General features: G+C 36.8%; 1 long non-coding RNA gene and 1 pseudogene across 2 annotated transcripts in view; one reads left to right on the forward strand and one right to left on the reverse strand.

The window, feature by feature from the left end:
* The window catches only part of LOC309632312, a 1,044,736-nt gene that overhangs the window by 395,410 nt on the left and 623,990 nt on the right, over positions 1–25,336 (reverse strand). The gene's annotated exons all lie outside the window — the stretch shown is intronic.
* Positions 13,360–18,005, forward strand: LOC309632304 (CST complex subunit TEN1 pseudogene; annotated as a pseudogene). The gene has a single exon. The product of its transcript is annotated as a CST complex subunit TEN1 pseudogene (transcript).

The following is a 25,336-nucleotide window of genomic DNA, read 5'->3' on the forward strand; positions in this document are numbered from 1 at the left end:
TTTTTAACTCTCAGAATTTTTCACCCTGAGCCTCCAGCAATTTGTCCAAAAAAAAAAGTTTAGCCCTGACGCCTGTGGAAGTTTCTGCTTGTGGGTTTCTGCTCTAAGTTGTGATTCCTCCATATTTGCCTGTTTTATTTCTCCAATTTAGGGGGCAACAATTTACCCTGTGATCTCACTTCTCTTATGGATCTAAGAAAAAGTGTTGATTTTTCTGTTTGTTCAGCTTTCTACTTATTAGGACAGAGTGAGGACTATCAATCTCCTTACATGCCAGACAGGAAACCGGAAGTTCTACACTTTTTATTTTTAAGCTTACTCTACTTTAAAGAAAAAAGAAAAATACAAGTGGAATATCATGCTTACTATTTTTGCAGGGCATTTTCAGTTCTTATGCAGATTAAAGCTAAAAGGAGATTTTATTCCCCTTAATGTTTCTTCTCAAGCCTTAGTTCATACTTAGGTTTTATTTTCTGGGCCCTATTATTATAGGTCAGCCCTACTCTTTTGAAGATAAGAAAAGAAGACTGCACTATTCTATGTAGTTAATTACATTATACCCTTATTTTGCTTCAAAATTTTACCAGGAAGACTAAATCAAGTATTCATGGGTACTCTATAATTATAACCAGACATCAATTGTTTGTCCATCAGATAAATGCACTTCTAATTAGATATGGAGAAGAGAAAACTGAAAATGCACACCAATCTTTTTTGCATTTACTGAAAATTTCTTCCGTCTATTCAGAACACATCATTGTTCCACAAATGAGCATCCATCTGTTATATTACGAAGAAAATGTAATCCTTTGCTCTTTAGTTCCTATTTTCCCATTAGGCCATACAATGAAAGGAAATGAGTTCTAGGCTATACTTTTGATTTATTGCATAACTGAACACATTTACACAGAGAAAAGTGCTATTTTAATTTTGCACACTTCAATAAACACACATACATATGTTCAACCTTTAGATGTAGTCATAAAAGTAACTGTGAGGGATTTTGGAAATAGAGTGAAAACATACATAAAAGTTTAACTTTTAATTGTATTGTTCAGAATTCTATTATAAAATCTAGGATAGTTTTCTAGTCTTTTTTTAAGTGCTCATTTTTAAATTTAGTCTTCCAGAACTATTTACCTATTACATTGTATTGACTTTTCTCCATGTCAATGTGTTCATGCTCATCATACTGGAACAGTATGTATGGATTTTTAAAACTTGTCAGTGGCCCTGCAACGTTGCATGAATGCCTGCAACATTTTTTCCTGTAGTCATATCTTTGATGTCGTTATCACTAAGTTTTCAAAATAGATCAATTTTTCCCTGAATGCTTTACTTCAGGAAATTCTGATTCTTACATCACAGATTTTTTAAAGTATATTATCACATAATTTATTTCTCATATTTATCAATTTGTTACTGTTTCAGCTAAGGTATACATTTTGAATGATAATTTCCTTATCAGCTTCTCCTACCACCCCTCACCAAAGTACCAAGGTATGTATCTAGGTATGGGTCTCTTTGAAAGTACTAAGGTGCCCATTGGTGAAGGTCTTTTAAATTTTGAAGTCATAACTCTACTTTCTTTGACTTAGTGTTGTTTCCATCTCTTATTTCCTCGGTTTCTGATTATCTTCAACCTGATATTATCTTTCTACCCCAGAACATCTACCATGGCTATTGTGGAGCTTTTGTTTATTTTTTTCAGTGACTTGGCTATTTATTTCTCATATTTATTTCTTTATTTTTACAGACAAGTTTCCCAATCTAATATCTATTATATTGTTTTCCATTGCACCCAGCATATTTTTAAATGCCTCCATTATAATTGTTATTTATTTGAAATTAATATTTTTAAATTCCAAGTCATTCCTTTTAAACTAATGTAAAGTCTTCTTGGATATGATATTTGGGGAATGTCCTGTACACCGAAAACTGTTTATTTGCATTGAAGTCTCAAAAACAATTAATGAAAAGTCACTTCTGGAATAGTATACGTGAAACCAATGTATACATCACCTTTCATTTCTACACATTACCTTGTAAAATGTTCAATCTAGCTGCTGTGTAGAGAATGAACGAGAGGTAGGAGGCAAGCTTGTGGTTATCAAAGTCATTAAGGGAGGAGAAGATGCAGATTGAAGCTGTGGGTGTGAAATGACCTCACTAGAACCATGCAAATAGAACTGGCTTGGTGATGGACCGAACTGGGGCTGAAGGAAAAAACGTGTGAAGAATCTCTCTCTTGGAATTTAACACTGGTTACCCTGTACTAAAATGTGGAAAAATGAAGCGGGAAAAGGTCGTGAGAGATCAGGTTTTCAATTCTGAACACCTTATGCTTGAGGTGCATGTTACAGAACCAACTGAATATGTCAAGTTGGAAAGGAGATAGAAGGTTCAAAATTTCAAAAAAGAACATGGGGTAGTAGGAGGACTCAGAATTCACATCTCCTCACAACTAGGGCACCTACCAGGCACTGGTAGGGGACCTCAGACACCTAAGGGGACCGGAGGAACCCCCGAGCGACCAGGTAGGAAGTGGCGGGAGGGAGGCAGGATGGGACCAGCGCACCTGAAGGGTGGTTTGGGGGGGAGGGGAGGGGATCCCATGCCAGGAGAGGGCCACCCACGGTGAGCGGATCAGCAGGGATAGGGAGAGGCCTTCAGGGGATTGGGGGATCAGAGGGGAACATGGCCAGCATTTCCTCCACCCGCTCAGCCCCCAGCAAGCCTGCTAGGGGCCCCAGGTCAAAAGCTCCACACTCTGAGGGCCCCTCCAGTCGCGCTGAGCCTAAGTCCCACCCCCACCCCCCGGGGCCTTTTCCAGCCACCAGGCCCTCAGCCTAGACTTCACCCCCACCTAAGGCCACCCCATCTAAGCCCCACCACCCATAGCCAAGGCCTTTTCAGGCTTTTGTGTGTGTGTGTGTGTGGTTCTGTTTTACCTTGTTGTTGTTGTTTCATTTAGATTTTTATTTTTTTAGTAAACTTTTTATTCTTCTAATTTTATTTTATTTTTTTTTTATTTGTTATAGTTCTGCCCACCACCCCCCCAACCTTTTCTTTTTTGTTGCACAGTGCGGCTTGCAGAATCTTGGCCCCCAGGCTGAGGGGTGGGCCTGAGCTTCTGCGGTGGGAGCGCCAAGTCAAAACTGCTGGACTGACAGAGAACCTCAGACCCCAGAGAATATTAATCAGAGTGAGGTCTCCTGGAGGTCCTCATCTTGGCACCAAGACCCAGATCTACCCAACTGGCTGCAAACTGCAGTGCTGGACGCCTCAGGCCAAACAACCAGGAAGACAGGAACACAGCCCCACCTATCAAAAAAAAAATGAGACAACAGAGAAATATCCAGGACATAGAAGCAACCTAAATGGCCATCGACAGATGAATGGATAAAGAAGATGTGGTACATATATACAATGGAATATTAGTCAGCCATAAAAATGAATGAGATTCTGCAATTTGTAGAGATGTGGATGGACCTAGAGTCTATCATACAGAGTGAAGTAAGTCAGAAAGAGAAAAACAAATATCATATATTAACGCATATATGTGGAATCTAGAAAAGTAGTACAGATGAACCTATTTCCAGTGCAGGAATACATATGCAGATGTAGAGAATGGACATGTGGACACAGAGGGGGCAGGGGAGGGTGGGATGAATAGGGAGATTAGGTTTGACATAAATACACTACCACGTGTAAAGTAGAAAGCTAATGGGAAACTGTGGTATAGCACAGGGAGCCCAGCTCAGGGCTCTGTGATGACCCAGATGGGTGGGATGTGGGGGATGGGGGGGAGGTCCAGGAGGGAGGGGATATGGGGATATATGTACACATATAGCTGATTCACTTTGTTATACAACAGAAACTAACACAACATTGTAAAGCAATTATACTCCAATAAAAAATTTTTTCAAAAAAGAAATTCAGGCAGGAGTTATAAATATGGAAGTGACTGATATATAGATGGCACAGAATATTAAAAATAATTTCTAAGATGTATTGAGTATTAAATCACCATGTTAAGTGTTTTATATGTGTCATCCCAATTAATAGTCAAAACACCCGTTAACCTAAATATTATCAACTCCCTTTTACAGGTGATGAGTCTGAGACACAGGAAGTTAAGCAACTTGCCAAGCAAAGATCATAAAACCTGTAAGTGAATTTAAAACCTTGCATTCTTCCTGAAGACTCTGCACTCATAACCACTATGTTATATTCATGACGGACCATAAGAGGGAGGAAAATATAACACAAGACTTAATGCTAAGTAACTTGGCTTTAGAAGACAGGTAAATAAAAATAATGGGTAAAAGTAAATAATACTATGAATTCCTGACCAGAAATGTAAGCAGAAAATCAGAATAATGTATCATGTAAACCAAGGAAAAATAACTCCAAGAAGGAAGGAAATGTTTAGCTATTTCAAGTAGTGCTGAGGTGAGTGGTAAGATGAGGACTGAAAATATGCATGGGACCCCACAGTTAGGAGATCCATTATGTTCTTGCAAGAAGAGTTTTGATGTGCATGTAGAAGCCAGAATGAAATGAATAAGTCAGTAAGGCTGAGAGTGATCTCACCCTAGACATATTTTGTACTTCAAACAAGAATAATAATAATAGAATCAAAAAAAGAAATACTCATGCTCAGTAACAAGAAGAGAAGAGAAATGCAGACGTCAGTGCTAAAGCTGTGAGCCTTCTGGTTCCTCAGGCCAGGGAGCCAAAACTATCTCCTGGGTGGGAGAAAAATAGGGGAAAGACCCCAAGGCTTGGGGTGTGCCAATCACTGCTTACCTGCCTACTCTCAGAGAAAGAAAAGGTACGTACCCAATCTAGACCAGGAGCTAAAGGTCTTAGAAAGTGTGCCTAAGGAAGACGATATCTCCTCACCAGGAATTCAGTGGAGCTGGCTCCGGGGCTGCATCTGCACAGGGAAAAACCCCTCACCTGCTTTGAGGTTAGACCAGGGCCTGGTGGAAGAGGCTGTGAAAACACAGGAAGAGATAAGCATGGGTGAACCAAAAGAGAGGGAAGAAATTAAAGACATTTTCTATGAATAATAAATGCTGGAGAGGGTGTGGAGAAAAGGGAACACTCCTACACTGCTGGTGGAAATGTACATTGGTTCAGCCACTATGGAGGACGGTATGGAGGTTCCTTAAAAAACTAAAAATGGAGCTACCATATGATCTTGCAATTTCCCTCCTGGACATATATCCAGAGAAAACTAATTTGAAAAGATACATGCACCCCAGTGTTCATAGCAGCACTGTATACAATAGCCAAGACATGCAAGCAGCCTAAGTGTCCATCAACAGATGAGTGAATAAAGAAGATGTGGTACATATATACAGTGGAATATTACTCAGCTATGAAAAAGAACAAAATAATGCCATTTGCAGCAACATGGATGGACCTAGAGATTATCATACTAAGTGAAGAAAGTCAGACAGAGAAAGACAAATATCCTATGATATTACTTATATGTGGAGTCTAAAGTATGATAAAAGTGAACCTATTTACAAAACAGAAACAGACTCACAGACATAGAAAACAAACTTATGGTTACCAAAGGGGAAAGGGGTAGGGATAAATTAGAAGTTTGGGATTAGCAAATACAAACTATTATATATAAAATAGATAGACAACAAGGCCCTGCTATATAGCACAGGGAACTATATTCAATATCTTGTAATAAACCATAATGAAAAAAATACGAAAAAGAATATATAGAGATAAAGAGATATAAAACTGAATCACTTTGCTGTACACCAGAACCTAACACAACATTGTAAATCAATGATACTTCAATTTAAAAAAAAGAAATTGAAGACATTTTAAAAACAGATATTCAAAATAGGTCTGTAAGCCACAATAAAAAATGTTTGATACAATCTAATGTTAAGAAAGGCAACCAATAGGATGAGTCATTGAAACATGAATGCATTTACAATGAACTTACTTTTATGAAACACTATGACTTTAAGTACATTTTGGATGAGATAAATGAAGACAATGCCCATTAAAATAAAACACAAATATGTATATATATATAACTGAATCACTTCACTGTACACCTGAAACTAACACACTGTAAATCAATTATACTTCAATATAAAATAAAATTTTTTAAACCCACAAATTTGTAAAAGAAAAATAGACATAAGTAAAACTACAAGTTAACATATATATGTATATATGTATATATATCTCAATATATATATCAGACTTACTATTTTCCAGATAAGTAATATTATATCTACTAATTCATTTCATCTGCATAACAATTCACAAGGCAACGACCGTTTTTATCATTTCATTTAAAAGACCAGGAAACTGAGAAACAAACATGGTCAGTGCGTTGCCCCAGGTTGCACAGGTAGTAAGTGACAAGGTGGCATTTGTACCCATGCAATCTTCTTGCATGATCCATGCTCTTAAAAACTGCTCTTTTACTTTTTTCTCATTTATCCATGGTTTCCCTCCTCACTCCATCCTCCTATTTATTAATTATGTTATTCACCCAAGTTTACTGTTTATTATCATCTGATCAACTTGTAAAGGAATAAAAGTAGTGTCATATCTATTATTTTTCCCTGAAGTTCTTTGTATATTATAACTTTTTAATTTATGTGTTTCATAATGTTATGCAAGTAAATCATTAATGATTTTGTAGAAGGTTAAAAAATTTTTAAACATATAGAAAGAACAGAAAGATCCTCTTCAGATATCCAAAAATTGTTTCTCGTCTGTGAAGTGATCACCATTCAGAGGTACTACTTCCAGATTCCTTCTTCACTATATATTTCTTTGCTACATACTTACACATATTTACACCTATATATAAAGACATATTTTTAAATAATTTTCTTTAATTTTTTTTCCAATTAAAAGTATATGTGTTTCTTTCATGTTAGAACTACTAACTATATGTCACTGTTAAATTGTTGTGTCCCACAATATAGACACACTAAAGCTTTATTAACAATTTTCCTATTGATATTTATAAAAGTTATTCCAATTTTTTTGCTATTACGATACATTCTTAAAAGAATATTCTAATTCATGCCTCCTTTCAAATATCTATGCATAATATTATTTCTATAAAATAGAAACCTAAAGTAGAAGTCTTATTACTAATAAGACTGAGTATTTATTCATATAAATGTTACTCCTTGTACTTCTAATTCTATGCATTGCAGTTTATTTATATAACAACAGCATTGGTTTATTTTGTTTTGTCTTACTTGTCCACAGAAGTTCTTAATACATTCTGCAGGTTAACCTTGTCTAAAATAAGCTACAATTTCTTCTATTCTGTCACAACTTTTTGATTTGTTAATGATATCTTTTTTTCCTATTGAAATGCCAATTTTCTTTTGACTTCTGAGCTTTGTTGTGTCTAAAATAAGCATTCCATTCCTCAAGACAATCTATACTCTCTTGTGTTTTCTTATAATACTAAGGCCCTCTATAATAGGGAAATTTAATCACTTCCCCTTGGTTATTTTCACTAATGTGTTTGGAACTCCCTGGTGTCATTTATCTCTTGTCCCTACCATGCTTTATTCTTGCTGGCTATTTATTACTCAATTTGACTTTTATTTGATTCATTAAGGGTCTCAACAGTTCTGCAGTTATTCTTCCCAGAGATTGAATAGGCAACTATACCATCGTATCACACACACCAGCTACCAGCTGTGACTCCAGAAGAGACTATTTCTAGTGATTCTCTCTGCCATATCGATGTCACACACCTCCACCTGCAGGAAGATCTGGACTTAGCTCTAGTTTCCCCCAGGCTACGGCTTCCAGTGCTGTGGCTTTGGTGGTCTGAAATGAGATCTATGTGTAGCATTCTCTGAGTCTTAATCTGTAAATCAAGGTACAGTGTCAGGTTTGCCTCCACTCCCTTACCATAGATGCTCATGTCTTCAAGAGAAAGACTTTGCCAGCCAGCCTCTCACGTCCACCTTCTGTCTGGTGCTCCTGACATTGCATCCCTCGAAACTTCATGAAAGTGGTTGACGGTAAGCCTCCTTAGTCACCAGCGATAATAAGGATTTGTTTCCTTTTTTTGCCCTATTTTTATCAGCAGTTGGTTCTTTCATTGTGAAACATCTGTCCTCACACTGCCAATTACTTCAAAGATCATCTTGACTATTCTTTGAAATACTGTCTATATTTTTTATGTTTACTGTAGATGAATACCATCATATAGACACACCTTTGATCTCTTCCCTCAGATTTATGCACATATTAGTCTCAATATTTTACCACTATTTTATTCTGGTGAACATCAATGTAATCATTGATGTATTTAATTGTTTGACTTCTCAGTTTATTCCTGTATAAAATGGGAAGTTGGACTATACCTAAGTATAACTAAATAATTTTAAAACACTCATCCATCTACAAAAAAGAACATGAAAATGTTCTCTTCAATTCCAGAAAGCTTATCAATTTCTTAGTATGGAAAAAAGAAACAAGGAAACAATCATAGGAAGTATTGTTGAAAACTAGAAGTTGCTAGAGTTTTTACTTACTCTATGTTTTGTTTTATTTGTTGTTTTAAATTCCAACTGTCTTTTAAGTGGTGTATTAAATGTTAACAGTTTCAAGGTAAAAGAAGGATCAGGACACACAGTTGATGATGTGGTGAGGTAGAAAAGAAAGGACTAGAAATACAGTACTAGCTAAGTGAGCAAGTGAGAAGCTGAGAGCACATTCTAAAATGATGGAAGAAAGGCAGATGGACCAGCCCCTGGAAAATAGATTCAGGACTTGTAATGTCTGTGATGTGATGGATGTGTAAAACATTGGGATTTTCCTGGCTTGATTTCAATTCCCACAAGCAATCTGTGAGGCTTATTTAACATTCTATTAGAGTTTTAATGACAAGACAGTATTTGTACTCTTTGTGCCTCTTTCTGTAATTTTGTCTTGAGATGGCGCTAGTGGGAAGAATGTGTGCTTTTCAATATAGTAGATATTCGCAGCTGTAGAGTGTTGATCTATGACAAAATGTAAGGATCAGTCCTACACAAATCACCGAGCCTCGTGACAGTGCATTATTACCATAATAGCCTAGTCTTGGTTCAAATGTTCAGATTTATTATTTACCTACTCTTGCTGGGCAAGGACAAAAATAACTGAAAGAGATCTGAGCTGGCACTCAAGAGCAGAGCTGTGAGTAGTAATATTGCATCTGCTATTTCTAAGCTATTAAATATGCATGTGGAATCGATAAGAGATATTTTAATATCATGAGGAACAAAGATTTTTAGTGGCAAGAGAAAAGTGATTCAAAATATAAATTCAAAGCAATTAAGTAAATTTCCTAGAATCTTAAATTTGAGTCAAAATATTGATACAAACTCAAATTTATTTTTATTTACATTTATCTAGCTCTATGCCCTGAAAAGTCTTAGAAGAAATGACACCTTGTAGCGCCAAACACCCTTTGTACCCCAAGTGTGGTCTTCAAATACCAACCCCAATAAAAAGAGATCTGGGGGTTACATCAGCATTATGATGATGTGACTCACTCCTTTTTTCTCTCCCCTTCAATTTACAACTAATTGGACATCCTTAACTGAAAAAAAGGATCTTTATACAGCCTACCAGGTCACCTGAGAGATCCATCCATCTGTGCCCCCAAAAGTGGGCAGACTGGACTTCAGAGGCTGCAAAGTAAGGGGAGTGGCAGCAGAGGCAGTGCTGGGTCAGGCACCGAGTGGGAGAGCATGACCTTTCTGGCAGAGGAGGCGAGGGTAAAGGCAGTGAGTGGGGGTCTGTCCTGCCGTGTGTCCTGCAGCTGGAGTGACCTGTTCTCTCTGAGGAGAGAGTCGGTGATGGGGGAGAGAACAGAAAAGGAAGTAGGCAAAGAGATCTGAAGGGAAGCTCTCCTGCTGTCTCCCCAGATTCTGGCCCAGACCTCCGGGACCGCCCCCACCTGAGGATCCCTTACCAGACATGGAACCCCCCCCCACCAAAGCTCCAAATGCTAAGTACACACCTCCCCTCACTCTGCCCCCAGCCTTTCTTTTTACCATGTTCTGACCTTAGCTTCATCAGCTCCTATAAGAGAAACTAAAAACGTGTGGATAGTGTAGCCTTCTGGAGGACAAAAGGAAGTCTTCTAACTGCCAGCCTGTTGAACTGTTAGAATCAAAATAAACAAAGCTTTACCTAAAAAAGAAAGGCTTTCACTATTTCAAATGCAGTGGCACAGGAACTATTCATTGAACACCATGAAATATCGTGGTAATATGGTATCACAAAAAGAAAATGACAATTTTCCAGCAACCAAACACAAAGACATGGAATATCATGATCTAACTGATAAAGAACTCAAAAGAGCTGTTATGACAAAATTCAGTGAGCTACAGGAAAACTCATAAAGCTAATACAATGATCTCAGGAATAAAATTAATGACGAAAAAAGAGTACTTTACCAAAGAGATTGAAACTCTAAAAAAGAACCAAATGGAAATTCTGGAGCTGAAGGACTCAATAGGTGAGATGAAGAATGCAATGCATTAGAACACACTGGAAATAATCAGATCAGATGGAAGAGAGTTAGCGAGCTGGAAGATCAAATCTAGAAATGATTCAGATGGAAGAGGAGAGTGAACTAAGATTTTTAAAAAGTGAAGAAATTCTACAAGAACTATCTGGTTCCATTAGAAAAGCCAAAATAAGAATAATGGATATTCCAGAAGGGGAAGAGAGGGAGAAAGCAGCAGAGGGTGTATTTAAGGAAATAATAGCTGAGAACTTCCCAAACCTGTGGAAGGAACTGAATATATGAGCCCATGAAGCCAATAGAAAACCTTTTTATCTCAATGCAAAAGACCTTCTCCAAGACACATTATATTAAAACTGTCAAAAGTCAATGATAAGTAGAGAATTTTAACGGCAGCCTGGAGAAAAAAGACAGTAACCTACAAGGGACCCACATTAGGCTATCAGCAGACTTCCAGCAGAAACTCTACAAGCCAGGAGAAAGTGGAAGGACATATTCAAAGTATTGAAAGATAAAAACCATCAGCCAAGAATACTCAATCCAACAAAGTTGTCCTTCAGATATGAAGGAGATATAAAAGCTTTCCCAGACAAACAAAAGCTGAGGGAGTTCATCACCACTAGACCTCCCTTACAAGAACTGGTAAAAGGAGCTCTTCAATACGAAACAAAACTCTGATCAAGGTGATAAATAGACAGTCAGAATTAGAAAGCTATAACTCTTTTTTAGAATAGTATATTAAACTCCTAACTACAGCATAAATGTTAAAGGAAAAAGATCATTAAATATATCTATAGCTACTACAATGTGGTAATGAAGTCACAGCATAAAAAGAGATAATTTGTGACATCAAAAATATTAAAAGGGAGGAGTAAAATAATGGAACTTTTATAGGTGAATGAAGATAAATTGCTATCAGCAAATTTTATCTGAGATGTTTTATGTAAAATGCATGGTAACAACAAAGCAAAAATCAAAAGCAGAGATATGAAACATTAAAAAGGAGGAGACTGGGCAAATCACCATGGAAGAACCACCAACTCACAAAGGTAGATAGAAACAGAAGGAAAAAGAAACAATGGAGGGAAAAATAATGAGAAGGCAAAAGATAAAATAGCAGTATTCCTCATCTATCAATAATCACCCTAAATATAAATGGATTGGACTCACCAATCAAAAGGCAGAGTGGCTGGACAGATTAAAAGAAAACAAGACCCAAATATATGCTGCCTCCAGGAGACTCATCTCAGTGCTAAAGACACACATACACTCAAAGTGAAGGGATGCAAAATGATATTCCAAGAAAGTGGAAACCAAAAGGGAGCAGGCATAGACTTTAAGCCAAAAAGGGTAACAAGAGACAAAAGAAGGTTATTATGTAATGATAAAGGTGTCAGTACATCAAGAAGATATAACAACCATAGATGTATATGTGCCCAACACCCAAGCACCAAAATACGGTGATGCTGTTTAAGGGTACAAACTTGTAGTGAGTAGTAAATAAGCCATGGAGATGGAATGCACAGCATAATGAATATAGACAATAATATTGTACTATAATTGTGTAATATGATAAATATAGCTATAACAGCATCTTAATTACAACATAAAAATGTATCAAAGTAACATGCTGTACATCTTAAACTTACACAATGTTACATGTTAAATTTATTCAATAAAAATAAAGTTTCCTAGATCTTATAGGAAGAGAAGCACTGAGTAAAAACCTTTTATGGCATTATTTTTTCCCAATCTAGCCCAACTGCTACACATTTGATGGTAGGTCTTTTGAAAGAAACAAAAAGATAAAGAAACGGAGGCAGAATGCTTCCCCCACCCATAAAAGAATTTTAAAAGATCTTGGATATTGATTATAAGACTAAACAAGAAGTATACAAGACCATGGGAAAGCAAGGAGATGCTCAAATAAGAGTCATGTGAAGAGACACAGCAGACTTCTACTTTCTGGCCCAACGTGAAAAGAGCTTGGAAGTCATCACAACAAGGAAAACGCTGACCAAACTGAGAATCAACAACTCTTCTTAGATCCATCAGAGAACTGAGGTCACAGGTCAAATTGCTGCTCTGAAAACAGACAGTCAGAGGGGTACCGAGAAGAGAAGCACAGCTTACTGGGAGCAGACACCTGCTGATGGAGGCAGCACAGGTGGGAACTCAGGTATAACTGAGGAATTGCTGGAGGCTCAGTGTGAACTAGCCTGAGAGTTAAAAACACCAGGGGCCCCGGTCTTCAGGGTCCTCACACTTCTGTGGGTTTTAACACCAGGAGCCCTTCCAGGTTCTCGGGGTGAAGACTGCAGAAAGACACCCTGTGCTTGTGCTTCCAGTAGGAAAAGTTGAAAAATACATATTTGGAATGTACCTAGCGCTCTGTTCTCCTAAAAAATGACTGCCTTCCTAAGACACTGTTTTACCCGAGCCCAACTGACGCGGAGGAAGTAAATACCCCAATCAAACCCCTGTAGCCTTTAACGTGGGCAGGGGACATGCCCACCTCCTGCCCCCTGGCCTTACTGCTCACCTGCTGAGGAGGGGGTGCTGGCAAGACTTGCCCAGGGCACAGCCCGTGGGCATAGCCTCACTAGAACACTGGAACCTGTTGAAAGATCAATTGATGCGGGACAGACCGTGGCCGAGGCAGGGGAGCCTCAGAGCGGCCCCCGTGCCCCGCAAGGGGACCCCGAGCGAAGGTCAGGAAACTGCAATGGGGGGAAAGCGAGGCGCTCTCGGCAACCCGCCCCTCCCTCGTCACTTGGTCACACGGCGGGGGGCGGAAAGAGGGAACCCAAGGACCCGACGTCCAGACAGGAGCAATGATGTTGCCCGAGCCTGGGACCTGTTGCTTCCCCTGGGAGGTCAGCGCCGGCCGAGCTCCTGATGGGGACACACTGAGAACGCTCGGCAGGTTGTACAGCTACGACACGACGCGGTCCCGAGTGACCCTGGTGGCTCGGCACAGATCCCACCAGCACCCGATCCTCGTCTGGACCAAGTTGGTGGAACCGCTCCAAGCCCAGGTGGGGTCCCTCTACACCGTCCTTGGGGAGCTGGGTCACCAGAAGGCTGGAGGCCGCGTGGTGAAGGCCCGGGTACTGGCTTGTGTGGGAGGCACGAGTCTCCCCTGGTTAGAACAAGCCGTCCGGGAGGAGAGGCTGTACCAGCGCAAGGGGGCCAGCAGCCAGTAGAGAGCAAAACGGCAGCTCGTGGCAACGCCCTTCCTCACCCACCTGCCCTGGAGCTGCTGCAGAGAAGATGCAGGCGCTTCCCCGGAGTTCGGAGCTGGAGAGAAGAGGGGAGGGGGTGCTCATCGGGATCGCCCCAGAAATGGGAGCCTAGAGATCAGAGGCTAGGTTCTGGGGCGCTGGGGGCTGGGCCTCGTGTGGGTCCTGGAGGGTTCCAGAAGGTCCTGGCGAATGAAGCCGCGCGGTGTGACGAAGAGGAAAAAAGAAAAAGAAAAAAGAAGATAAACTGAAGCATATTAAACATTTTAAGAGTTTATTTGAGCAAAAATCAGTTGACTCCGGCAGAGCCAACCCAGAAGCGGTTAGGAGTTCGGGAAGGGGCGTTTATACAGCAAAGGCAGGAGCAAAGCAGTGAAATTATTGATTGGCTGTTGCTTAAAGCCTCGTTGGCGATTTGTGATAGGTTGTCACTCCCAGACTTGGATTTTGGTTTGCCACCTTAGACTCCCGTGGCATCAGAGCCCCTTCCGTCCAAGGGCTTCATTGTTTAATGAAGTTAACAAACCTGGTCATTGCAATTGTGTGTAAATGCCCACAAATACATACATGTTCATAGTTGGCAAAAAAAAAAAAAAAAAAAATCGTTAAACTATCAGTTATCTCAAGATGCTCATTTAGAAGAAAAATCATTCCATTTCTTAATTATTTGGTTTCTATGTCTAGAGTGAAGTGGCAGCTTAAAGTAATGGTGCTAGATTAGGTTGGGGAGGAGGAACCACCAGCATTTCAGCTCTGACTCTGCAGTGTAACACGGGTTAAGGAGTAGATTTTCTCATTTCTAATGAGGATACAATGCCAACTTCTTAATGGGATTTTTATTAGTTTCCTCTGGCTGCTATAAAAACATTGCTACAAACTTGGTGACTTTTTTGGGGGGGGTTACCCACTGCATGGCATGCAGGATCTTAGTTCCCCCAACCAGAGATCAAACCTGCAAACTTGGTGGCTTAAAACAACACAAATGTATTATCTTACAGTTTTGGAGGTCAGAAGTTCAAACTGGATCTCAATGGGCTAAAAACCCATTGAGGGGCTGCAGGGCTGTGCTCCTTCTGGAGACTGTGTCTTTTCCAGCTTCTGGACGCTGCCTGCATCCCTTGGCTGGTGGCCCTTTCCTCCACCTTCAGGCAGCAATGGCTGGTCAAGTCCTTCTCACTCTGACCGGACTCTCCTCCCTCACTCTTTCACTTATAAGGACCCTTGTGATCCCACTGGGTCCACTCAGATAATCCAACATAATCACTCCATCTCAAGATCCTTAAGTCAATTATGTCTGCAAATTCCCTTTTGCCATGTAATCTAACATAAATCCAGGTCCCTAGAATTAGAGTGTGGACATCTGGGGGGGTCAATATTCTATTCTGCCTACGACAATATTATTGAACAGCTTATAAGAGGAAGTGTGTACAAAATGTTTAAAATGTGTGATGACAAAATTATTCCATTTTTTCTCATCCCCCCCCCCCTTCTCTTCCTCCTCTCTCTCCCCTTTTATGAGACTATATATTTTTTAATTGATTTTTTGCATCTTTCATTTGAGGAGCTAATCTTATTGCTGTTTATTGCTTTTTTCTTCTTCTCATTTTATTTTCTACAGTCTTGTTTTCAATATTTATTTCCACATCCTTGAGTCTTACAAAGTAATCCTGTTTGACAGCCAATTCCTGCCTGCTGTCCCCTCATGACTATTTCTGTCTCTTGCTATATTCTCACACCATCGGCATACTCTATATTCACCTTTGCTTTGTCACCTCTTGAATGCATCATTTATGAACCATATTCTCAAATGTTTTCACTGTTATGTTACCTCCAGATGAGCAGTTTTTTTTCTCTTGAGCTACAAACTACATTGACACTTTATGCTTGTGTAAAACTCAGGACACCTCCTTGTTTATCTGTTTTAAGGGAAATGTTTCATGGTAGGTTTTCATATTCTAAAGTTTTCCTCACATATTTGCAGAACTGTTAATGGAGAAAGAATTTCATCGCTGTGTCTGAGCAGTACAGCAAACTAGAACTTTATCAAGTATCTAGTCAGCAAGATCAATGCAGACAACTAATATAATAACCCAGCACACAAAATGACATTAATGCAAAATTGAATTTTTGAAGTGCATGCAATGTACAGTGGAATAAAGTGGAGATGGGCCATTGCCTAAGGCATTTGATAATCCTAGGATGCCAGAGTGGATCACTTGAAGTTGAAAACACATATTTTTGAGGTAAGAATTGCCCTGATGTATACTCTTTTGTATTCAATTCATTAAAAAATATACTTTGAATCACTTAATTTAATATTACTTTCATGGATGCAAAACAAAGAGGGTTCTGTGTATCTCATTGACTGCATCCCCTCTTATTAATTATTGACAAAAATAGTAATAATTGGGATATGCTAGGTCTAAATATATTCCAGAAAGATGTATTAATTACAAAAAATGTTTAACGTGACCAATAATATAATGTTATATTGTAATACAAACACGGTCTATGTCTAAATAATGTTGGAAATCAGAAAATGTCCAACAAATACTCAACAATTGGTTAAGTATTTGAAAATATCTAGTTAATATACTGAATTTTTCCATTTTATCTCAATATTTACCATTATAGAAACACACTTTCCAGAAAATTAATTGTTTTTGTCCTTTTGCATGTGCTGCCTAGACAGTATTCCACCCAGAGAGAATACTATAGTTACCTCATGATAATGTATATTTTCTTGGTAAAGACAGGGCTCATCAACCCTCCACTAGCAGTGCAGGAATATCAATGATAGTCAAAATTACATACGTGTTTTGCATAATATAAATGAATAGAATTAGGATAAAACTGATCTTGTTTGACCAGAACCCAAAAGCATCACTGCCATTCATCTGTAAGGCCCTGAATTCAATTTCAGTGCCCTGGACCAAAAATAATTTTAGCAATATGGCATTAAATTTCAGACGTTATACTTGAAATTTGAGTCTCCTTGATTGGAACTTCTTTCACCTGGACCAGGTTGAGCTAGCCAAGACTGGGCCAAACAAAATATATTGACAACAGCCATCTACAGTTCTAATATCTAGCTCACTGGAAACTATAATAAAATAGAAATTTCATATATAAGACTTGACTTAGGTTACCACATCCAGCTGAACTTTAGGACATATGGCTTGCCAAAATGTGAGAAAATATCAGCTCATGAGATGCCGAGGTCTGCTAGGAGTAGCTAGAAAATATGGGGAAAATTACACAGAAGAGGAGAGGCAGGAAGGGTGAATGGACTCCCTTACCTGCGGCAAGGTTTGTGGGAGGAGTTGATATGAAAACACCTGGATGCTGTCTTACCTGGTGCCCGGACCAAACAGTTGACATCTGTATGGAGTTTTGACAATGTGAGGGAAAAGTAGGGAGGAACCATCAACCACATCTCATCCCTGGACTTGGATGATGGGGTCCAAGCACCAATGGACAGATGCTTTGGAGGAATGTGCTAATGATCTCAACACCATCTGGGTTCAAGGCAGCAACTCGGACTCATGAATATACAAAGGAACAAGGCTGTGCGGGAAGTGACGGTGGGGCAGATTATACCTCAGTGGCCTATGAGACCAAGAAATCAAGTAGAAAGTATACAGAAAAATGGCTGTCAGTCAAATGCATTAGAAATCCCCTTGACTTTGGCGATACAACCGGCACAGAAAATCCTCCCTGCAAACCCTGCTGTGAGCCTGGTTATAGGAATCACAGGAGCACTACCGACTAGTATGACCTAGAGAATTCCAATTGCAAATGTAGCAAGCACTATGTAAAACACATCATATCCTTACATTGTGCAAGTGACTTGGCATTTTCTAATTTAGTACAACAGCCATTCAAAAAGAATACTCTTAACTCCACAGATGAGAAAACTGAGGCATGAAGAGGTCAAGTGTTTTGTACAAACTTACTAAACCAGTAGCTAAGCAGGCATTCAAGCCAAATACATCCAACTTCCTCACTTTTCTATTAAACATACCAATTCAAAAACACATAGATTAAACTGAGAGTTAAATACAGCAGCACTTCTTTAAAAGTCCTCCAGAATACATATCACTAATAAGTAAAAGTGTAGTAACTCTTAGTTTCAATATTAACCACATAAAAGTACTAGACTGTCATTTCCATCTCTAATCAAGGTTAACATTTTCTATAGCTCATTTGGAACTGAAGTGAACATAATGTATTGAGTTTGTTTTATCTGCTTTTGGCAAAACTTAATCCCAATAAGATGTAAGATGACATATTACATAGGTATGAATTTTCATATGAATTCTACTTATATGTAAAATCATGCAAAGGACGACTGGGTCATAAAGAGTATAATATATGTGTATATATATCTTTAGTTGGAGGATTGAAGAGGGAGACAGAACTATAGGATAGAAGAGTATTCTATTCTTTTTCCTTTTGTGTGTGAATTTATCCTTCTCCTTCTGATTGGATATGAATCAGTAATAAGGTTCCTTCAATTTTGTCTCTCACTTCTCTTTTTTCCCTAATTTCCTTAAATTTAACTTATCTATCTTCACTCTCCTGTTTCCTCTCCCTTGCTCCCCCAGGAGAGGAAGGGCATAAGACTCAGCAGAGCTGGAGGAGAATGTATATATTGCAGTTCTTTATTTTTTCTCTTCAAGCCTTGGTGGAGACAAATAGTGATTTATTTGAATTGCAAATAACCACATACAGTGTAAATAGCACTTTAAAATGTTAAGAGCTATTACTGTAATTTCTTTCTTTATTTCATTCTTTTATATATTTTTGGATGAAATACCTACTGAAATCTGTATATAGTCTAGTGTTTGTCAACTTTATATTTTATATAGAGAATTCTTTATTCTAACAAATTTGTCACTTGATTTAATTTCATTAAAGTAACAGTCTCAAGACATCCAAATAGATGTATTGACTTAGAGTTTTATAAATTAAAGGACAATTGTCAATTGACATAAAATTGAGTAATTGGTTAATTCATGGAAATTAACTATTTAAGTTAATGAATTGTGAAACTATAATAGAGTTGTCTTGGTCATCATAAATGAATTCTTCTGGCATCTGTTAAAGTCTAGGAAGAAAGCAATTATAAAACTCTTTCCAATCCTATTTAGTAAACCAAGGATTGCTTTTCCTTCCTAGTCCACTTAATATGTATGTTTTTAAAAAGCTATTTATAGAGAGGCTGAAATGCATGGGAGGATCAATACTGTACCAAGATTGGTATTTTCAGTATTTTCTTTTAGTTGATGATTTATAAGGTGCCAGAAGCACTAATGGAATCTTTAACTCTTTGTCATGTTTCGATTTTCTCTAATTATCTACATTTTAATTATGGCCAAATTCAAATTCTATACAAATTCAATAATGCTTCTGGAAATTTTGTAGACATTCTAAACCGAATTATGGTGTCAGGGAGCTCACTAGAATAGAGATTGTAGAAAAATAATCATTAAATTTAATGGCTATTCACAGTTAAATTATTAAAATACCTCACAGAAATTATTGAAAATATAGTATAAAATAAAATTTCAAAATTAAAAAACCTAGTAAACAATGTTAAAGGATTCAAACACACTACTTAATTTAAATTATTTTAATATTAATAAGAAAAGGCTGAAACAAGACAAAATCATCATTTACAAGTGCTATATAATACCAGCATTTAAACTAAGTAATAGGATACATCATTCAAAAAATCATAGCATCAGTGCAAAAGTGAGCACAGTGTATCAAGTTGCCCAACTACACAAATTAAATGTGACATTATTCTTATATATTTTGTAACTACCAGGATGAATTCAGAGTCAAAACAAAATTCTCTGGGGGGAAAATGGATTTGATTCTGAACACACTCCATTCAATAAAACACTAAGTATAAAACAGTATTTTGAGCAATAAAAACCTTAATTATCAAATATTTAGTATTTCTTTATAATTAATTTCTGTGACACAATTAGTTCAGAAATAAAAGAAGATAATGATTCAAATACACTGCTGACTTAGCCCAATGTAGTCCTAGGGCTACATTTTCTACAATTTCTACATGTTTTCAGAAATTGAGTGGGTAGTTACACCCATGAGAAGAAAGAAAAGATGTTTTGGTTAAACAGAAGAGAAAGACATCCATGGGGATACCTACCCTGACTCTTGCTCTTGGCCCAAGTGAGCATCCATGTTCTGGAAGGAAAAAGGACCACTCTGTGAGCAGGAAGAGGTATATGACATCCATATACAACATCCTTTGATAACTTTCATTCTATTTTATTTTTGCAATATGACCAAAGAGTTTCAGATTGGTAATAAGAAAATATAGATGATAATGCTGACTGTGATAATGATAATATAAAATTCCCTAAACATCATGGTGTAAAGCAGAGGGCACTTAACAACTTTAAAAAATATTCATATTAATGTATGATTGCAAGATTGGTGTGTCTCCATTTAACTTATGAGTCACATATAGGCTCAATAAGGTTAAATAATTTGTCCAAAGTCACACTGCCAGGAGGTGGCAAGACCTGGTAATATTCAACCATCAGATGCCAGTCCCAATCCACATTTCATTATCTTACAGCTGCATTTCATTTTAGTTTCAATTCTATCACAAAGTAACCATCCCATCAAGGATTGGCCAGCAAGGTCATTGGCCATTGCACTGCCCTGGGTGCTGGGTTATATCATAAGCATAAATTTAATTTGATAAGAAACTACCAAACTTGTTTTCCACAGCGTCTATACTATTTTGTATTCCTACAAGCAATGAACAAGAGTACTTCCAGTTCCTCAGGATCCTTTTAAAAAGTATTATTACTTTTTAAAATTTTAACCATTCTAGTAGGTTTGTAGTGTATCTCATTATGGTTTAATTTAAATTTCCCTGATGAATAATTATGTTGAATATACTTTAATATACTAAATTTCCATGTGTAGATCTTGGGAAAGTGTCTATTTAGATCATTTTCCCAGTTTAAAATTTGAGTTATTTTAAGTTTTCTTTTCTTTTTTTTTTTTTTGGAGTTTTGATAGTTCTGTATATATTCTGGATGCAGGTCCTTTGTCAGAAATTGAATTTGCAAATGTTTTCTCCTAACCTGAAGTTTGTACTTTCATTCTCTTAACACTGTCTTTAGGAGAGAAAATATTTTAAATTTTGACCAAGTCTAATTTAACACTTTTTCCTTTTATGAGCTATGCCTCTGGTGTGGTATCTAAAATCCCTTTGCATAACCCAAGGTCACGTAGATTTTTCTTCTAAGATTTCTTTAAGAAGTTCTATAGTTTTTCACTTTATGTTTAGGTATATGATTTATTTTTACTTAATTTTTATATAAGGTGTGAGGTTTAGGTTGTGGTTCAATTTTTGGTGTATAAGGATGTGAAGTTGTTTAACTCCAGAACTATCCTTTTTCTACTGAATTGTCTTTGTAACTTTCATCAAAAAATCAGTTGACTATCTTTGCATTGGTCTATCTCCAGATTTCTTATTCTTTTCCATTGACTATCTGTTCTTTTGCCACTACATTTTTTATTACTGCAGCTTTATAGTAAATTTTGAATCAGGTAGTATGTTTCCTCCAACTTTGTTCTTTTTCAAAATTGCTTTGACTACTCTTACCCTCCCATATATCCCCCTTCCTTTTTGAATACATTAAGGTCTGTCCTCCCTACCTGCCCCTCTTCCCCTGCTAAGTGCAAGGCTATTCTTGGAGAGGTTTAGGTTTTGCTTATGTGAAAGGTGACTGTCATTGGGAGGTGTTAAGGAATGAAGCTGTGGTAGTCCACAGCCTCTGCCTGGTGAACCTGCCCTTATTCCTTCTCCTAGTGCAGTTCTTTTAAATGGCAAAGTCTTGTTTAAATTATGAATTTGCATTGTTATTTTTCATACTATTTGAACAAAATCCAAGGTGGTTGATCACTGGGGAAAGACACAAGATACAAAGTCCTGGTCCTCCATTTCCTGGTCAGTCCTTCTAAGAGAGGACTTGGTTGACACATAGTATATGTCAGGCTGCCGAGGATACCCTCAGCGCACTCCTGCAAACATTCTACTTCCCTAGGAGTTATCTTTTTTTTTTAGAGTCTTTTTTAAAGCAGCTCATAAAATGATAGAGTAGCCACTGTTTCAAAGAAAAGATCTAGCCAATGCCAAGACACGGATTAATCCTTAAAAATGGGTTTTTATAGTGCAAATTACATTAAAGGATAGAGTAAACAGTTCATAATATAAAGAATATTTGGTGGAAAACTGTAATTGTCCTGTGTATCCCAAATATTTGGAGATTCCCATCCCCCCAAAATTTAATGGCTTCATAAATTTCCCTGAAAATGAATCCCAGAAAACTCACATACAACTATAAATATGAGAAGGCAAATAAATTATATATGCATAATTTTGAAGAAAAAGAATTGTAAACAAATAGTGCCATGCCACTGTTATTCAAGTATTAAACAGCATTTAAAAATTATGATATTGGTAACAACAATGTACCCATTCTGCCAAAGGCAAAAAAAAGTACTTGAAAGGCTACTCCAGTTAAATGTCATATGTAGAAAATATAAACTTTTCACTATCATAACTAGTGAATATCACAATAGCAGGAAGTCATGGTATAGAAGGAATAGGCAATAAGCCTCCCAAGTACTTACAGGGCTATATTAGCATAGTTTCCACAATATGTAATTCTACAATAGAATTTAAACATTATCAGTTAATGTTGAAAGAGAAGAAACAAGTTATGAAAAAGTTACCTATATGTAAACAGAATCTAAAAAACTATACTGTGCTCTCAATAGGTATTATTTTGCATTTAAAAAAATAAATTTAAAGATAATCACTGGAATAATTTAAAAATAGAGCAAATAACCCAAATAACTAGATTTTTTTAATATTTGAAAACTTTGCCTTCATAGGAAAAAATAGAAAGCCAATAAAACAGCAATTTTTTTAATCAAAAGGAAAGAAATGAGCTAAGTATTTTACTTGAGAACTTGGAAAGATAACTTTGAAGATGTAGAAGAAAAGAATAATAGAGATAAAAGAAGAGATTAATTAGAAAACAGATGTTAAAGGTAATTTAAAAAAAAAAACCTGGAAGCTCAATTTCCAAAACAAAATAAAAAATAAAGCAAAGTACAATATCAAATCTCTAGCTAGTGTGATGAAGAAAAAACAAGAAACAAATCAGATGAGAAAAGAGATATAGCAATTAGAGGTTAAGAGGATCAATATATATGTATACAGATATATATAGACAATATATAATAAATAATTAAATTATTAGATAGTAAATAATAAATTAGATAATCTCTATGAATTCCTGGTTTTCTTAGGAAATATAAAGCCCCAAATTGAGTCAATCAGAAGTATTTCTGAGCAGACCAATAACCATGTAAACACAGAGCTGTCAAGAATCATCCTAGAAAGAAATTGGTTACATGAGAAATTAGTTACATGTGCTTTTAAACAATCAAGAAAAAGATAATTTTCATTTCATGGAAAACAACCCAAAGTATAAAAAGTGGAAATATTTCTAGCTTGTTCATAAAACATTCTCATTTTTAAAACCTGGCAAAGATTGAAGGAAAAAGAATACCAAGCTCAGGAATTGAGGGCAGAAAAACATCTGAAACAAATATTGTAAAGAATAACCATTTGATCACCTTAACAGCTGTCAAAGATGTGTGATAGGATTCAAATCCATCATTGATTTTAAAAAGAGAAAATATCCTGATAGAAAGATATTTCAAAAACATGACCCTATAATTATGTCATAAAACTAGTCAGAACCATATTTAGAACAGAAGCCATAATTAATTGTTATAATGTTAACATTCACTGGGAAGCCTTTGCTATTACAGTAGACCTGCTCAAAACTGTGCATAATATTCGGAAGTAAAATGATGGACAATAATTGGTGCAAGAAAAAACTCAAGAGAATAAAATGGGAAATTACTAATAAACAGATGAGTTTGGTGCACTTTTAAGAAGACACATATAGATAGAGATGCTAACACTGCAATGGCAATCATACTGCAGTAAAATGCTAAAAAACAAAATTCACCAGAGTAAATTTTAAGATCTAATTGTTTTCACTGAATGATTTATTAATCCAGCAGCATCCCATCTAGCAATAGAAAGGAGCTCCAAAGTGTTACAGAAAGGGAAACGATTTTAAAGGTAGAGAGGAGGTGTGACAAGGAAGTAATAAATGGGAAAAAAAAAAAAAAAAAAGGTTAGTTTCATTCACTTTCCTTTGGGGGACAATAGAGTATATTAAAAGGATTACCTCACTGGTGCTGACCAGAAAATTCCAGACTGACCCATTAGGATCACATTCCTGAGGAAGGTCAAAACTGCAATTAGGTCAGGTATTGTTTTGCTTAGCCCAAGTGACTCCATTTTGAGCCTGTTGCTTTTTTAACAATATAAATGTAGCCAATCAACTTGCCGTACACCTTAAACTTACACAGTGTTCATTATACATCAAATATACTTCAGTTAAAAAATATTTTGGAGAAAAAATTAGAAGCAACATATGTTCTCTATACCAAAAATAATGATAGAAAATACAATTTAAAAATAGACAATAGTAACAAAAGTCTAAAATATTTAGAAATAAAGGCTGTAAGAAGTACATGATTCATATATGAAGATATTAAAATTATTTACTGCCAAACCTAAAAAGAATCTGCACACATGTAAGAACACCACATTACCTAATGAGAAGATTCAATACTGAACATGTCAATGCTTCACAAATCAGTTTATACAACTTTTATGAAGCAATTAAAAGCCCAGAGATATTTTAAAGGTCTGTTAAGATATGTATGAGAAATTCTAGAAGAATACATGTATAGGAATAGTCATGAAATATTGAAAGAAAAGATAAGGAGGGTTTGTATTTCCAAATATAAATTAGAAAGAAAATATAGTAATTGAAAGAGCACAGAAAATGTGACTGAAGAAACAGAATAGTGAATCCAGAAAGACTAAAATTTTGCAAGAATTTTGTGTATGAAAATGGAGCTATTCTGTGTCAGTGAAGAAAGAGTACCTTATTCAGCAGAAAGAGCTAAATATTTAAAAGAAAAGAAGGGCAGGAACAGGAGAAGAGTGGGGAGGGGATAGGAGGAATCTGAGTGGGGGGAGCAGGAGATAAGGAAGAGAGGAGAGAGGGAAACAGAGGGTGGGGGAAAGGAGAGGAAGAGCTGATATTAGCAAAATGTTAGGGGCCAACAACAATTTTAAAGACCCGAAAATATTTTAGTTTCTTTTAAAAATAAATGAATGCAGTAAAGTTGCAAAATACAAAATTAATATATAGAAATCTGTTGTTTTTCTATACACTAACAATGAGCTATCAGAAGGAGAAAGCAAGAAAACAATCCCCTTTAAAATTGCATCAAAAAGAATAAAATACCCAGGAATAAAATTAACCAAGGAGGTGAAAGACCTATACTTTGAAATCTATAAAACATTGATGAAGGTATTTGAAAATAATACAAA

This window comes from Balaenoptera borealis (genome assembly GCF_965194805.1).
Source record: "Balaenoptera borealis genome assembly, chromosome: 7".
Lineage (NCBI taxonomy): Eukaryota > Metazoa > Chordata > Mammalia > Artiodactyla > Balaenopteridae > Balaenoptera > Balaenoptera borealis.